A 15367-nucleotide genomic window follows, 5' to 3' on the forward strand; every position below is an offset into this window, starting at 1 on the left:
TCACCCTCCAAACTTCAACCAAACCTAGCTCAGACAACCTACAGAGCCAGCTATGACCCCTACATAGCTCCTTTGGAGCCTGATAACAGCCAATAGAATACATGTTCTTGCACAGGAACAGGAAGCTCAAGTTCAAAGCCCAAGAGAAGGTATAAACATCCCTCACTCTCAACTTCATGTGGTCAGCTGCCCGGCTTGGAACTGAACCATATGGATATTTTTTTCCAACAATTTATACATGAACTTAGTACAATACTTGGGATTTAAACCCCAGATCTGTCGGGGAGGTAAATGCAATAGCTTAGTCTCCACATCATAGCATGCGAGGGGATTTTTTATTTGGAGGAATTGGGGATGAATTGCAAAATGGTAATTGTTTTTCCTGAGTAAATACATTTATTTTTGCTTATGAGTCAGACTTTTCAGCAATGGGGAGTAGCAGACACTTTAAAATATTGCTAGTCGTTTGGGTAATCTGATTATTACTATTAATTTTTGTCTAAGGCATCCTTTAATGGGCATGGGTGCCTTTAGAAAAGAACTTTAAATGTTCTTTTAATGGCAATGGATGTTTTCCAGAATAGGAAATCAGCCTGCAGGGAGTGCAATCTGAGGACAGCCTCGGCAGGGAGTTTATGAAAGACAAAAACAAGAAAAGCAGCTTTTTGAGGGGGACCTGCTATTTCAAAATTAAAGCTGTAAAGATTCGCTGAAAGCAAACTATCTCCAAGAGCAGGGAATCTCCTCCTACCCTGTTTCCCTGAAAATAAGACCTCCCCAGATAATAAGCCCAATTGGGCTTTTGAGCGCATGCACTAAAATAAGCCCTCCCCAAAAAATAAGCCCTCTGAAAATATTGCAACACAGCAGCCAGCCATGAAGGGACCATGCTCGCCGCCTCCTGCATCTCAAAAATAATAAGACCTCCCTGAAAACAAGGCCAAGAACTTATTTCGGGGGTCAAACTAAAATAAGACCCTGTTTTATTTTGGGGAAAATACGGTAATATTCAGCCTTTTTAATATTTCCTAAAATATTTCATCCTTCTGGGAGAGGGGTGGGTCTTAACGTCCTTCAGGGATGATAGGCCAACTCTGTAAACCTCTTAGAGTGGGCTATAAAACTTTATGAAGAGGTATATATGTCTAAGTGCTATTGCTATGGCTCTTGCCAAATACCAAATATGTCTACACAGCGGCAATGAAATCATTTCATTATAGGGCCGGAAGGGATCTTAGAGGTCTTCTCGTCCAACCACCATCTCAAGGCAGCGGGTTGGACCTGGATTAATTTAATCAGGGTCAGGTCGGTGAACATATTCCAGTATTAGAAGCAAGGTGAAGGAGGCGACAGTCGAAAACTGCCTCGGTCTTGCTGACCATAAGCCTAGATAGATGCATCCACGAGTCAGCAGGAACTGGAAGGGATCTTTATCACTGTATAAAAAAGAGATTCCAAAGGCTTGCTTGGATGTTAACCAAAATATATTCTCCCAGAGAACAGATGGACTGGCCACATCAACAAATAAATCAAGGACTGAAGCAAAAAATAGGACGGACAAACCAGCTGTTAAAGAGAGAAAGACTGAAGAAAAGAAAACAGATAAATCGACAACTGGAGAGACAGGAAAGATACCTTTCATAAGGAGATTGGGACATGGGCAAACATCTGGGAGAATTGGCAGTATAAGGTTGTACTGGGAGAAAGATTTAGATTGAACAAGAAAGAGAGGAAGATAAAGACGAAGATGAGGAGTGTGGACGCGGATTAAAAAATGGATAAGAATTGAAGCACTACAGAGGAGAAGAGATGATGGTTAGAAAGAATTGCCCTTTAAATATTAAAGTAGCCTGATTGTAAGCTGAAAGAGGCAGAAATAACATTAGACATGGGAAATACTAGAATATAACTTTTTAATAGAATGAATAAAAATAATAGTTAAAAAGATTTAAATAAACTAAAAAGGCGTTTAAATATCTTGGGCATTTTTAAAAAATGTATGCCTAAATAATATATTGAGGATTATTTAAATTTGATAAAAGTGATAGAGATTAATTGGATTAATGTGAATGATACCCAGAAACAATTTTGCCTATACATAATAGAGAAATGTTTAGCTTGAACAAGAAAGATATGGATGAAGATAAAGATGAGGAGTTAGGCATTTTTTGTTTCTGTGTGTTTAAACAATATAGTGAGGATTACTTAAATTTGATAAACGTGATAGAAATTACTAACTGTTACTGCGAACTGGATTAATATGAATGATACCCACAACCAACTCTATCCACACATAACGTGGATGTGTATATTTTTGAAAAATAATAAAAAAAATATAATAATAAACAAAAATACTGTCTCCAAATCTAGAAATATCTCTCTCTCTCTCTCTCTCTGTCTCTCTCTCTCTCTGTCTCTCTGTCTCTCTCTCTCTCTGTCTCTCTCTCTGTTTCTCTCTCTCTCTCTGTCTCTCTGTCTCTCTCTCTCTCTCTCTCTCTTTCACACACACACACACACACACACACACACACCTATGGAGGGAGGGGAAAGGATTTGCTTCCTGAATTGACCCTTTGTGGTTTTCTTCCCCACCCCCCACCCCTTAAATCTCATTCTTTAGCAACAAAGGGAGTTTTAAAAGCAGGCAGAGGGAAAAGCACAATCCCATAGAGACTGGACTTGGATAGACTATAAAACCAACCATGAACTAAGATCTCATTCACGTTTAAGGAAGACTGCCTCCAAACTCTTCTTAAGCCTTGAAAAGAAAGTGCAAAGTGTCACCCATAAAAACCTGAGCAGAGCGATGGGGTGGGTGGGAAATAGATGCCATTCATTTGGGTGCAAACAGCACTCCCTGAACTGGGAAACTGCTTTAATCGCGCTGATGTTTTTGAAACGACCCCTGCAATGTCTCCCAGCTTCAATCCGCATGAGACTTGTTGTTTTCCCACATTCGGACGTGAACGGCAAGAGGAAAAGGCTGGAATTGAAATGTTCAGAAAGCTCTGTGGGGCAGGGAGCAGGGGGAGATCATTTCCAAAGGCCCTGCCAACTGCTCTGCAGGAGCAAACAACAGACCATAAAAATGTGGGGTGAGAGGAGGAGGAGGAGGAGGTGGCGGCGGCTAGGGAAGGAATTGGGCCATAAAATGTGAACACTCTGAATGAATTAAGAGAACCGTTTGAATATGGGAACAGGATCAAAGGCTTTTCGATTACAAAGCATCACCCCGAAAATAAGCAAAGGTGTGTGTGTGTGTGTGTGTGTGTGGCTGGGATGGGGATGAGCAAGGCAATTAATAATATTTATACTATAAAAGCCTTGAAAGAACATTGTTTTATTGCAGAGGATGATTGGTAGAATAGGCTCTGCTGGCTAACCCACTATGTCTCTCACCTTCTATGTTGAGAACCAACCTAGAACTAAGGAGATATTTTCTAACAGTGAGTGAGAGACATCGACCAGTGAAGGTTTGCCTTCAGAAGTTGTGGGTGCTCCATTACCGGAGGCTTTAAAAAAGAGCCTGGACACAACCATTTATTTGAAATGTTAGAGGGCCTGCTGCTCAACCAGTGTTCTGACCTAGGTTTCCCCCAAAAGCACGAAGCAGAGTCTTGGCCCTGACAAAACCCCTTTTATTAAACGAACGTTAATTCCTCTCGTTCACATTCAGCAAAGGCTTGGCAAACTGTCTTTCAAAGGAATATTTATGACCACAGATCTTATCTATCTTGGAAAGCTGTAAATATTTTCTAAAGGAGGTGCTGTGCAAGGAAAGACTGGGCATAGAGTCTCTAAGATTCATGGACAGATCTTCACACTCCTGAAATGAATCTAACAACCGAATGAATGAATTGTTTCCTGCAAAAGCCCACTCTCCTTTTGCTCCTCTTTTATTTCCTATGGGAGGGGCCAATCACCTTCCATCTGTGACTTTACTCCCAAGTCTACCCTGATTTCTGAATTGTTCTTTTCTTCTGGCAGCTCTGCGCATGCACACACTGGGAACAGGCTCCAGCTGTTCCTCTGCCTCACTCCTGTCTTCCCCCCTATGCACCTAATTACTACCAGATGGCCTCGGCCCCCTCTCTCCTCCGAGCCTTCTCCAGGCTCCAGGACTCACCCATGCTCCTCCCCAATCTCCTCACTGTCCAATTCTGCTGCCAGTTCTGCTGGCTGCTCATGGACCACCACAAGCAGGGAGTTGGACTAGAGGATCTCCAAAGTCCCTTCCAAGTCTATTATTGCATGTATTTCTATGTTTCTCGCTTGGAGTACTGATCAGAGCAGCAAAGTTTACCAAGGGGTTTGGGGTGGCTTTTATATGTTTTCCCCCATCTTTGTGGGGAAAGCTGCATTACGGTATCAGAAGAATAATTTCTGCCAGGGTTGTGCAAGAAGAAATCAGAATGAAATCCAGACAAGTCGCGTGGAAAGAAGATGATGTATTCATTCCTAAAAGCAAAGAGGGTTCACTTTTCAGGTCAGTATGTTAGGATATACAAGTAGCAGTGGTGGGATTCAAAACTTTTGACTACCGGTTCTGTGGGCGTGGTGTGGCTTGGTGGGCGTGGCTTGGCGGGCGTGGCAGGAGAAGGATACTGTAAAATCTCAATTTCCACCCCACTAACCTGCTTTTCAGCTCCATTCTCCTGTGCAGGGCAACAGAAGAAGACATAGCCAATCATCTTGGACTCCAATAAGCTGGGACTTTGGAGGCAGCGAATAGATGGGGGCAAAGGAAACAGGGGTGGCATTTGCCGGTTCTCCGAACTACTCAAAATTTCCGCTACCAGTTCACCAGAACTGGTCAGAACTGGCTGACAAGTAGGTATTTATAATGACAAGAGGCTTTGACGTTCAGATATGTAGATTGAGGGCTGTGATTGTGATGTGTATGTTAGATGTGTATCTGGATATTGTCTTGAGAAGGTGGGGATCAATGGTGGGTTTCAAAATTTTTAAGAACCTCTTCTGTAGGTGTGGCTTGCTTTGTGGGAGTGGCTTGCCGGCCATGTGACCGGGTAGAAGTGGCTTGCCAGCCATGTGACTGGGTAGGAGTGGCTTGCCAGCCATGTGACTGAGTGGGAGTGGCTTGGCAATCGTGTGACTGGGTGGGCGTGGCCAAGTTGGAAACAACTAGCACATGTGTGCAAGAGGAACCTTTACCTTTACAACTCACGCCCATGGTTAAGGAAACTTTAACCATGGTTTTATGCACTTAATGAATCAACATAGTATAAGTATTTATGGTTGAAGAATTTGGAGCTAAATTTGCATGATTTGCTCAGATACCTGAATGGATGCCCCAATTGGTGATCTGCAGAAATCACATTTGAACAAAGAGAAAGCAGATATGGGCTGCAGCTTGCTTATAGTCTGTAACCCCCAAATTTGGAAGAACTGTTGAAATGTCTGATAGGTTCATGTCCCTTGCACATTTTGTGGATTACTGGACACGCTCAGTGACTTACGGCAGGAGCCAGGACACTAAAGAAACCAACAAAAAAGACTATTGTGAAACTAATACACCGCCATTTCAAGTTGGTTGCAAGCTGCACTTACATAATAAAGGCAATAATTCAATAATTTAAAGCAACCTGGAAACAGGACTCTGCTTGTGCCTGATTGGCTTCTCACTTGTCTGTTCTTTTCAACAAAACAAGGATTTTAGCATGCATCGCTCCAAGAAAGAAAAGCTCCGTGCAGCCTTGGCCCAAGGCCCTAAAGGAGATCTGAATTATACATTTGGCGAGCCTTCCACTGCAGAGAGCAATGTTTCCATCTTAGGAATATTCCCTAGTCAGTCATTGTTGGCTACCCCAGGAGAGAATGACCTGATCTGCTTCTCGTGATAAAGCAAAACCCCAGTGACTGTTCATTCTGGAATGTTGTTTCCTGCAGGGTGCAGGCAAATGGGATGGCCGGGTGTTCTTAATGTCCATCTCTGCTCCGAGGCTGCCATGGACTTAAAAAGGTTGCAGCTGCAGTAACGAAGGGCCAGTTCCTTTGAGACTGTTCACACTAATTATCCACGGCATTATTTCTGGTGGCTGTAGCAAAATTCTGCCATAGTATGTCTCATCGCTGGAGATGGTTGAGAGGGCAAGAAGCCCACATCCCCATGCAATCCATCTCGCGGTCCTGGGTTTTTTTGGGGGGGGGGGTATAGCTTTACATTTCGCATAGTTTTAATGTTTTCACCATTTTTCTATCTGTCTTTTTTATAATCTGTAAACTGCCCAGTGCAGTGGTGGGTTTCAATTTATTTTACTACCGGTTTACGTGTGCATGCGCTCGCGTGCTTGCACGCAGAAAGGTCCGGACAGGTGGGTACAGCCTCCCACTGCCGTCACTAACAGTTCGCCCGATCTGGGCTGAACCGGCAGACCCTCACCTCTGGCCCAGTGTCACCTTACATGGGAAATGGCCGACATAAAAAATATTAAACAATTAATACTATATAAAGGTAAAGGTTTCCCTGTTAGTTGTGTCCATCTTTAGGGAGTGATGCTCACCTCTGTTTCTTGACCGAGGGAGCCAGAGTTGCCCAAAGACAATTCCCGTGCTCATGTGACTGGCTTAGTTATATGCAAAGGGCATGGAACGCCGTTACCTTCTTACCAAAGTGGTACCTATTAATCTACTTGCATTTGAATGTTTTCAAACTGTTAAATTGGCAGGAGCTGAGGCAAGAACAGGAGCCCGCCCCATCACATAGGGCTCGGGTCTTGAACATGGACTGCCAGCTTTCCAGCTGATATAGACAACCCGAATCAGCAGTCTTAAGACCTCTGCTCTGTTCTCTCTTATTCGGGTTTCTTTTTGCCCATTTATTGTTTTTGATGTTTGCCGATGATTAATAGATAAATATCGAGCTATCATTTTTGCTAGTTGCACTAAGCGATGCGTTTACTTTGAAGTGGATATTGAGGTTCACTGCTGGTGCAAATTCAAAATGATGCACGCCAGAGGTGGGTATTCAGCAGGTTCTGACTAGTTCTGGAGAACAAGTAGTGGAAATTTTGAGCAGTTCAGAGTATATATAGAGTATCAGAGTATTATACCGGTATAATACCACCTCTGACTGGCCCCACCCCCATCTATTCTCTGCCTCCCAAGTCCTAGTTGATCGGGAAGGAATGGGGATTTTGCAATATCCTTCCCCTGCTGCGCCCACCAAGCTACGCCCACCAAGCCAAGCCACACCCAGCAAACCATGTCTACAGAACCGGTAGTAAAAAAAATTGAATCCCACCACTGATACGCGCTCATTTTCCAGAATGAGGAATGACAGCGTTTTCTATTCTACCTCGGTTGGGCTCTGGATCAAGCCAGGAAATGGGAAAACAAGAAAAGAAATGGGTTTAAATACCTTTTTGTAGGAATCCTTATTCAGATTCCAAGTGAAGCACATCAGCATGGCTTCGTAGTTGCTTACCTATTTGCAGTAATGGGAAAAACCAGAAATGTACCACTAGATTCTCCACTGCCAATAATTTATGACAATTTTGGCTCATGGCTCTGCGATTGGAGCCCAGAGTTTTCTTCAAGCTGCCTGCACAGTGTATAAAAAATTCACCATACTCTATTTTGCACCAGCTTTTAATGACATTTAGTAATTAAATACTTACAAATATATTTTTCAGTGTACTAGGACAACCTGAATAACATTTTTAGACAAGACGTTTAATACTGTCATAAGGCAAGATATCACACTGATATTCACTGGCTTCAGAAAAAGTAAAAGACATTAATATAAAATGGCACAAAACTCTTTTTTTTTTAAACAAAGAAAAAGATCAGGAAAAAAAAACCCTATCAACCAATGCTTGAAATCTAAACATTACGGAATGAAGACACTGAGCAGCTAAGAGATAATGCTGAATACAATTAGTGGAAATAAATAACCAAGTTACGTTTTCACAACACGGATGTGTTTTTAAGAGTTCTCTGAGAGCTAGCAAGCATGGGTACAATTCGCACGATATTTACCCATGCAAGTCCCTCTAAAATATGTAAATTGCAATCATAGCGATTAGTGAAAAATAAAATACAGCATGTGGAAATGTACCTTTAAGCTATTTCAAAAGGCTGGGTGTGACTTCAATTTGTAATGGAATACACAGATCATGTCTAATCAATTTTGCCTTCATTGAATCAATGGGGTTTAGCTGCGAGATTAAAGACAGGATTGCAATGTTAACCTGAAAAATTAGTAATAAGTAATTTGTCTTCCCTGAACAGACTGCTACCATCAAAGAATTTTTTCTTTGCTACTTTTTTAAAAAGAAAACTCCATTATTCCATATAAATGAGTCAGATACTGTTAATCATTATTCAATATATTTTTTGTTATTCGGTTCATCTTTATAGAGGGCAGGTAGCCAGTGACATACAATGAATTGTTTGATAATTGTGTGAAGTTACAACTGCGAAAAAAAGACTTACGACCGTTTTTCACACTTATGACTGTTGCACAATCCCCATAGTCATGTGATCAAAGTTCAGTTCATATTTATGACGGCTGCAGTGTCCCAGTGTTATGTGATCCTCTTTTGCGACCTTCTGACAAGCAAAGTCAATGGGGAAATCAGACCCACTTAACAACCGTGTGACTAACTTAACAACTGCACTGATTCACTTAACAACGGTGGCAAGAAAGATTGTAAAATGGGGCAAAACTCACTTAACCACTGTCTCGCTTAGCAACAGAAATTTTGGGCTCGATTCCGGTCATGGGTTGAGAACTACTTGGGTAACTTCACTATAAATCCTTACTCTAAATGTTAATGGATCTTTGTTACAAAAAGGCTTTGATCCATTTTTGTTCAACATTTCTGTTTCGTCCAGGGGAATCTAACTGATTCCACCTCGGTATAAACACTGATTGCACTGCCATTAAGGTTTGTACTTGATTTGCTACACAGTGACTCAGAACAGAAATGACACAAATTCACCAGTCCTCCAACAGAAGTCACAATAAACTCTTACACTTATTTAAAGACTTAAAGGTAAAGGTTCCCCTCGAATATATGTGCTAGTCATTCCTGACTCTAGGGGGCGGTGCTCATCTTTGTTTCAAAGTCGAAGAGCCAGCGCTGTCCGAAGACATCTTCGTAGTCATGTGATCAGCATGACTAAACAGCAAAGGCGCATGGAATCTTGTTATCTTCCCACCAAAGGTGGTCCCTATTTTTCTACTTGCATTTTTTACATGCTTTCGAACTGCTAGGTTGGCAGAAGCTGGGACAAGTAACGGGAAGCTCACTCCGTTACTAGGGATTCAACCCACCAAACTGACGACCTTTCTGATCGACAAGCTCAGCGTCTTCTTAGCCACTTTAAAGAGTTAACAATTAACAATCTTTTCCCCAAGTTCATTGGGATTTATCTTCACGTATCCTCCTATAGAGGCTTGCAGCCTCATAAAGTGCTCATTTGCATAATGTTTTTGTGTTTTCCTTCTTTAAACCAAAGCTCAAAATACACGCCGAAGAAATGGACAGCTTTTATTGCATAGAGAAATTCCTAGGACGAACATGTTTTTATTTAAAAACAGAAAGCATTTGGGGGGGCAGTTTCTAAAGCAAATAAAGGCCAAGCATTACCATGTTGCAAGTTACAAAAATATATGAAGGGAGGGGGGGAAAAGGAAATGCTCTTTGGAAGTGCTAGTTATATTTTCCTCTAAATAGATTTGTTTTGCATGCTTGCTTGCTTGCTTGCTTGGCCAGTGACAAGGCAATACTTTAATGCTGTCACAGAGTGAAAGTTTTTTAAAAGAAGAGAATCTAACAATAAAATCTGAAAGGATTCACGAACAGAGTGCTAAGGCTATCGCATTTGCGATGAGGTACAAGCGGAGTGTCCTAAAATCCATGATTTCCCACGACAGGCGGGCCCACAAGACAAACACGCAACACAATTATTCAAGTTTTGCTAAAGAGCCGTGCAAAAATGGAGAAGCTATATCCTGCGGCGAACGTTTTCTTAAATACTTTAACCTTGTGCAAGAGAGGAACTCCAACTGAGGGTGCCTGTCAAGCCGGCCTCCCTCAGCAACCAAGAAAGAAACCACTTAGCTCCATTTTGCAGAATTAAGAGTACTTTTACTGGTTATGAAAAGATAGCAGCTAAGCAAAGCAAGATCTGAGGCAAAAGCGCGCGAAATCATACATATCAATATGTGACCAAACCCCCTCCCCCTGGTAACCCTCATCCCAGTGTCCAATCTGCAAATCCCTCAGGTGTCATGTGAGTTCCATCTTCAAGGAGCACCATCAGGTTGGTATGCAGGACGGTTGGCCTTGACCGACAACAAGCGCTAATCTCCAGCATGCACAGTAGACAGTGAGACCAAAACTCCCACTCTACAATCTCTCCTGTACTAAAGCGTCCCCTCCCAAATACCAGACCCTCCCTCCCCCGTTTCAATGGCAGCCAAAAGCAAATAGCGAAACAGGCTGACAGTGCGAATGCGGCATAAGACTAAGCACTTTCATAAAATAAACTCTGCAAAAAAATAATGTATATAATAATATTATATTGATCTTATTTTTTTTCCTAACCCAAGTTAATCGTGAATGGGTATGCGGAGCGTAAACGGTTATCCTTCCAATTCATTACCATGATAGCATGAAAATTTTAACAAGCTGTTCGGCTTTTTGAACACACAGGGACAAGGGTCGGCAACCTTAAAGAGCCACAAAGGTCTTAACCGGAAGCCCCCATTCAATTCTGGAGCCGACCAGGTCCAGTTCCCCCACCATAGAGTCTCCTCCTAGTGTGGCATCCTTTTTTCTCTGCTGACCAGAAGTCTGGTTCCCCCACCATAGAGTCTCCTCCTAGCGCAGCATCCTTTTTCCTCTACCTGTCCTAACCGAAGGCCCTACCAATTGTGGAGCTGACTGGCAACTGGGAGCCACAGCAGAGGGATAAAAAACTGACATGCGGCTCCAGAGCTGCAGGTTGCTGACCCATGCACAGGGGGAAAGAAAGAGCTAATAAGTGATGGGTTTCATTGTGTTTTGGAAGGAGATATTCACAGTGCAAAACCAACCTCTGAGTTAAAGGAACTGTTTCTATGAAGCGTTAGAACAATGATTTTCCTTGGAAAGCACCTAAAAGATCCAAATGCAGAATGTCTTTGGATGCACCTATGCTTCTCAGATTTTTGCTGGTGAGTTTTCCCCAACTTTCACAACTTGAAAATGTGTGGACTGCAGAATTCTGGGAGTTGAGGTCCACACGCTTTCAAGTTGTCAAGGTTGAAAAACACTAACCAGTTGGTTCTCACATTTGGATAAAGCAGAAAAATAGAGTTTAGCCACCCTAATTATAGTGGGAATTTGAGGGTGGAGGGGAGGGGGGCGGCACCTAACCAGGAAAGTCTGTTGGAATCACAGGTTTGCATCTGGGTGAAACTTTTTAAAGCTATGGTTATCCATCCGAGTAATAGTCTTCCAGATCTTGCAGATCTTAACAGGTAAAAATGCACAGGTGGTTCTCAACTTACAACCAGTCACTTAATGGATATTCGAAGCTATGATGGACTCCCAAAAGGTACTTAGAATCTGGTTCTAAAGTTCTGACAGTTGTCCCCTGTGGTCACATGACTGAATGATAGGCGTTTAATAACTGGCCTTCACTGACACCCGTGTGTGGTCAAACACACTGATTTTACAATGTTTTGGCCAGAAACTGGTGTTTACTTCTGGTTTTTGGCAAAAATTCCCTGAATGACTGCATATTAGCTTATCACCCAGGTAACTCATTTAATGACCATTACAAAAAAAGGTCATAAAATTGGGTTGGTTATACGATAACCCGCTTTACAACTGATTTATAATCACAATAGGCAGGATCCATTACGGTCATACGTCGAGAACTACCTGAAACACTTTACAGATTGTATTAATAGAATAGAATAGAATAGAATAGAATAACAAAGTTGGAAGGGATCTTGGAGGTCTTCTAGTCCAACCCCCTGCTTAGCCAGGAAACCCTACACCACTTTACACAAATGGTTACCCAACATCTTCTTAAAAACGTCCAGTGTTGGAGCGTTCACAACTTCTGGAGGCATGTTGTTCCACTGATTAATTGTTCTAACTGTCAGAAAATTTCTCCTTAGTTCTAAGTTGCTTCTCTCCTTGATTAGTTTCCACCCATTGCTTCTTGTCCTGCCTTCAGGTGCTTTGGATAATAGCTTGACTCCCTCTTCTTTGTGGCAGCTCCTGAGATATTGGACCACTGTTATCATGTCTCCCCTAGTCCTTCTTTTCATTAAACTAGACATACCCAGTTCCAGCAACCGTAATCCAACCGTACTATATGAGACAACACCATTAGACAATCTGCCTACGTACTCATTTTCCTACTGAAGAATCTCTAGAATCCCTTCTTCACATCACAAAGAAGGTTTGGCCACCTGAGCCGGCCAACCTGACTTCACATGCTAAGCCACAAACATGTATGCCTCATTTTCATGTTACACGTTAATCCAAGGAGAGGCACCTGCAACCCACCGCTTTAAATATTGCTTTGGGGGAAAAGTCCTTCTAAACTTGCTAAAGACGAATCTGCTGGTTTACACACAGATAGGTAAAGGTAAGGGTAAAGGTAAGAGTAAAAGTTCCCCTCACACATATGTGCTAGTCATTCCTGACTCCAGGGGGCAGTGCTCATCTCCGTTTCAAAGCTGAAGAGCCAGCGCTGTCCGAAGACATCTCTGTGGTCATGTGGCTAGCATGACTGAACGCCGAGGGTGCATGGAACACTGTTACCTTCCGACCAAAGTGGTCCCTATTTTTTCTACTAGCATTTTTACCTGCTTTCGAACTGCTAGGTTGGCAGAAGCTGGGACAAGTAACGGGAGCTCACTCCATTACACGGCGCTAGGGATTCAAACCGCTGAACTGCTGACCTTTCTGATCGACAAGCTCAGTGTGTTAGGCACTGATCCACCGTGTCCCTATACACATAGATAAGGGCTTAATAGAGCACATTGTTTTTCTAAAAAAATATATAGCATTTAAAAAATACCCACACTCCCATCAAGAGGGGGGTAGAGAGAAAGAGAGAGAGCAAAAAGATAAAAAATTTGATTCATGGTAGTATGACACAACTTTGGTTCAGAAGAAAAAAGTCCCTGCTTCTGTGTCCTTCATGTGGGTTTGAGCCAATAGATCACACACACAGAACTTGCTCTTTAAAAAGAGTCCTTAAGGTATGAAACATTTGGCTGTGACAAGACAGAGAGGTCGACTAATGTTGGATTACATTCGGTGATACATTTAGCAAAACTCCTTTTGGAAAGTGCTTCCTCCCCCCCCCCCCCCAACGTTTGCTCATCAAATTCTGCATTTGATTCTAAAATGCTGCCCAACAATCCTGAGTGTTCATGAGTGATTCTTTTGCTTCCTGCTGGACCGTTTGAGTCCATCCGAAGCGAGCAATTCTGAATGGAGCTAGCAGAGTGTTTAATGGCCAGGTGCCCTTCCTGTCGAGTTTTGTTCAGCAGATATATTCTCATTGTGCCCAGAGAGAGAAATATCTGCCTCTACCTAGGATCGAACTCACAGCCTCCTGATTGTAAGGTGAGAGCTCTAGCTCGAGGCCACTGCACCACTCAAATATCTAGCTCAACCATTGCTCTACAAGATTTCATGTGCACAAAGGTCCATTGGCATCTTTTAGAGAGGGATCTCCAAATTTGGCAACTTGTTGACTTGTTTTGTCAGACTTGGTAACTTGTAGTCTTGTCTCCAAACTTTAAGACTTGTTGACTTCAACCAGCATGGCAGGATGGGGAATTCTTGGAGTTGACGTCCACAGGTCTTAAAGTTGTCATGATCAGACACCGCTGTTTCAGATGCTAAGACCTGGGTGTTGTGACCGAGGCTTCCCAAGAGCATGAAGCAAACTCCCTGTCCCGACAAAAAAACCATTTATTAATTGACTGTGAATTCTGCTCATTCACATCTATCAAAGTCTTTCGAGGGAGGATTTACAGTCACAGAGCTTATCTGGCTTGGAGAGCTGCCAGGCCAATGTCTGCAAAACTTGGCAAGGAGTCTCAGAGAGTCACAAACCAATTAAGCAAACTAATCATCTCCTTCAAACTCCACTCCCCTTTCGCTCCTTTTATTTGGGAGGGGCCATTTATCATCTGGCTTTACTCCCAAGTTGACCCCTGATCTTTAGCTGTTTCCTTCGTCTGGCAACTCTGTGCATGCGCATACTGGGAACAGGCTCCAGCTGTTTTGTCTGCCTCACTGATGTCTAATTCTGAAGGCAGCTGATAACTGGCATACGGCCCCTCTCTGCCTCCAACACAGAGCCCTCATCAGAGCCTTCCCCAGACTCCAGGACTGGCCCATGTTCCTCCCCAACCTCCCCACTGTCTGAATCTGCTGCTAGCTCCACTAGCAGGCTACAACACTGAGCATCAGGCTATTCCAATGATCTTCTCTTGTGTCTTTGACACATTATGCAGAAATTGACCAGGGAAGATTTTTTCCATCATCGCTTCCATGGCCAGGATTTGGATCCTCCTTATCTCATTCTTCCTGGCTTCTGTTTTAGATCTGCCTCATGACTGATTCAATAGGATGAAGGAAATACAGGTGGTCCTCGACTTACGGACATTTGTTTAGCCACTGTTCAAAGTTATGGCAATTGACTGACAATTGGGCTCCGTGCTTATGGCCATTGCAGTCTTCCCGGGGTCATGTGATCAAAATTTGGGTGCTTGGCAACCAGCATCAGAGGGGGGTTCCTACAGGTTCAGACCAGTTTGGCCGAGCAGGTAGTAACACACCCGAACCGGTTCTATTAACGGTGGTGCCATCTTTGTTTTTGCTTCTGCGCATGCGCAGTACATTCCCCATTGCAGAAATGTAAATTTCCCCCCTTTTCTTCCTTTTTAGGTGTAAATGCACAAGCACGCGGAGCAAAATGTTTTGCACCCCAAACTGGCAATAATGGCAGTAGCAACTCACCCCTGACCGGCATGGATTTATGATGGATACAGCATCCCAGGACCCCTTGATCATCATTTTTGACCTTGCTAGATGGCTTCCAACAAGCAAACTCTATGGGGGAAGCCAGATTTTCTTTACCAAAAAAATACCGTAAAATCAGGTGTAAGTCACAGGATGATTTATTTAATGACTGTGTCAGAGGGATGTCTTTAGTTCTGGTTCCAGTTACGGTTATCAAGGACTATCCGTAGCAGTAACCCCCAAACCTTGTTTTTTGAGGAGATCATAAGGTTCAGAATCAAATGCATGTGAGATGAGCCTTGGCAGTAATGGGCAAAGAAATGGAAATAAGGGCACTTAATTTGGGGGAAGCCCCT

The 15367-nt window shown here is 42.9% G+C and overlaps 1 protein-coding gene across 1 annotated transcript in view; it reads right to left on the bottom strand.

Annotated features, from left to right (window-relative positions):
- ATMIN (ATM interactor) overlaps window positions 1-15367 on the bottom strand; it is a 115012-nt gene that overhangs the window by 55315 nt on the left and 44330 nt on the right. The window lies entirely within an intron of this gene.

The sequence above is a fragment of the Natrix helvetica genome (assembly GCF_964273705.1).
Source record: "Natrix helvetica genome assembly, chromosome: 10".
Lineage (NCBI taxonomy): Eukaryota > Metazoa > Chordata > Lepidosauria > Squamata > Natricidae > Natrix > Natrix helvetica.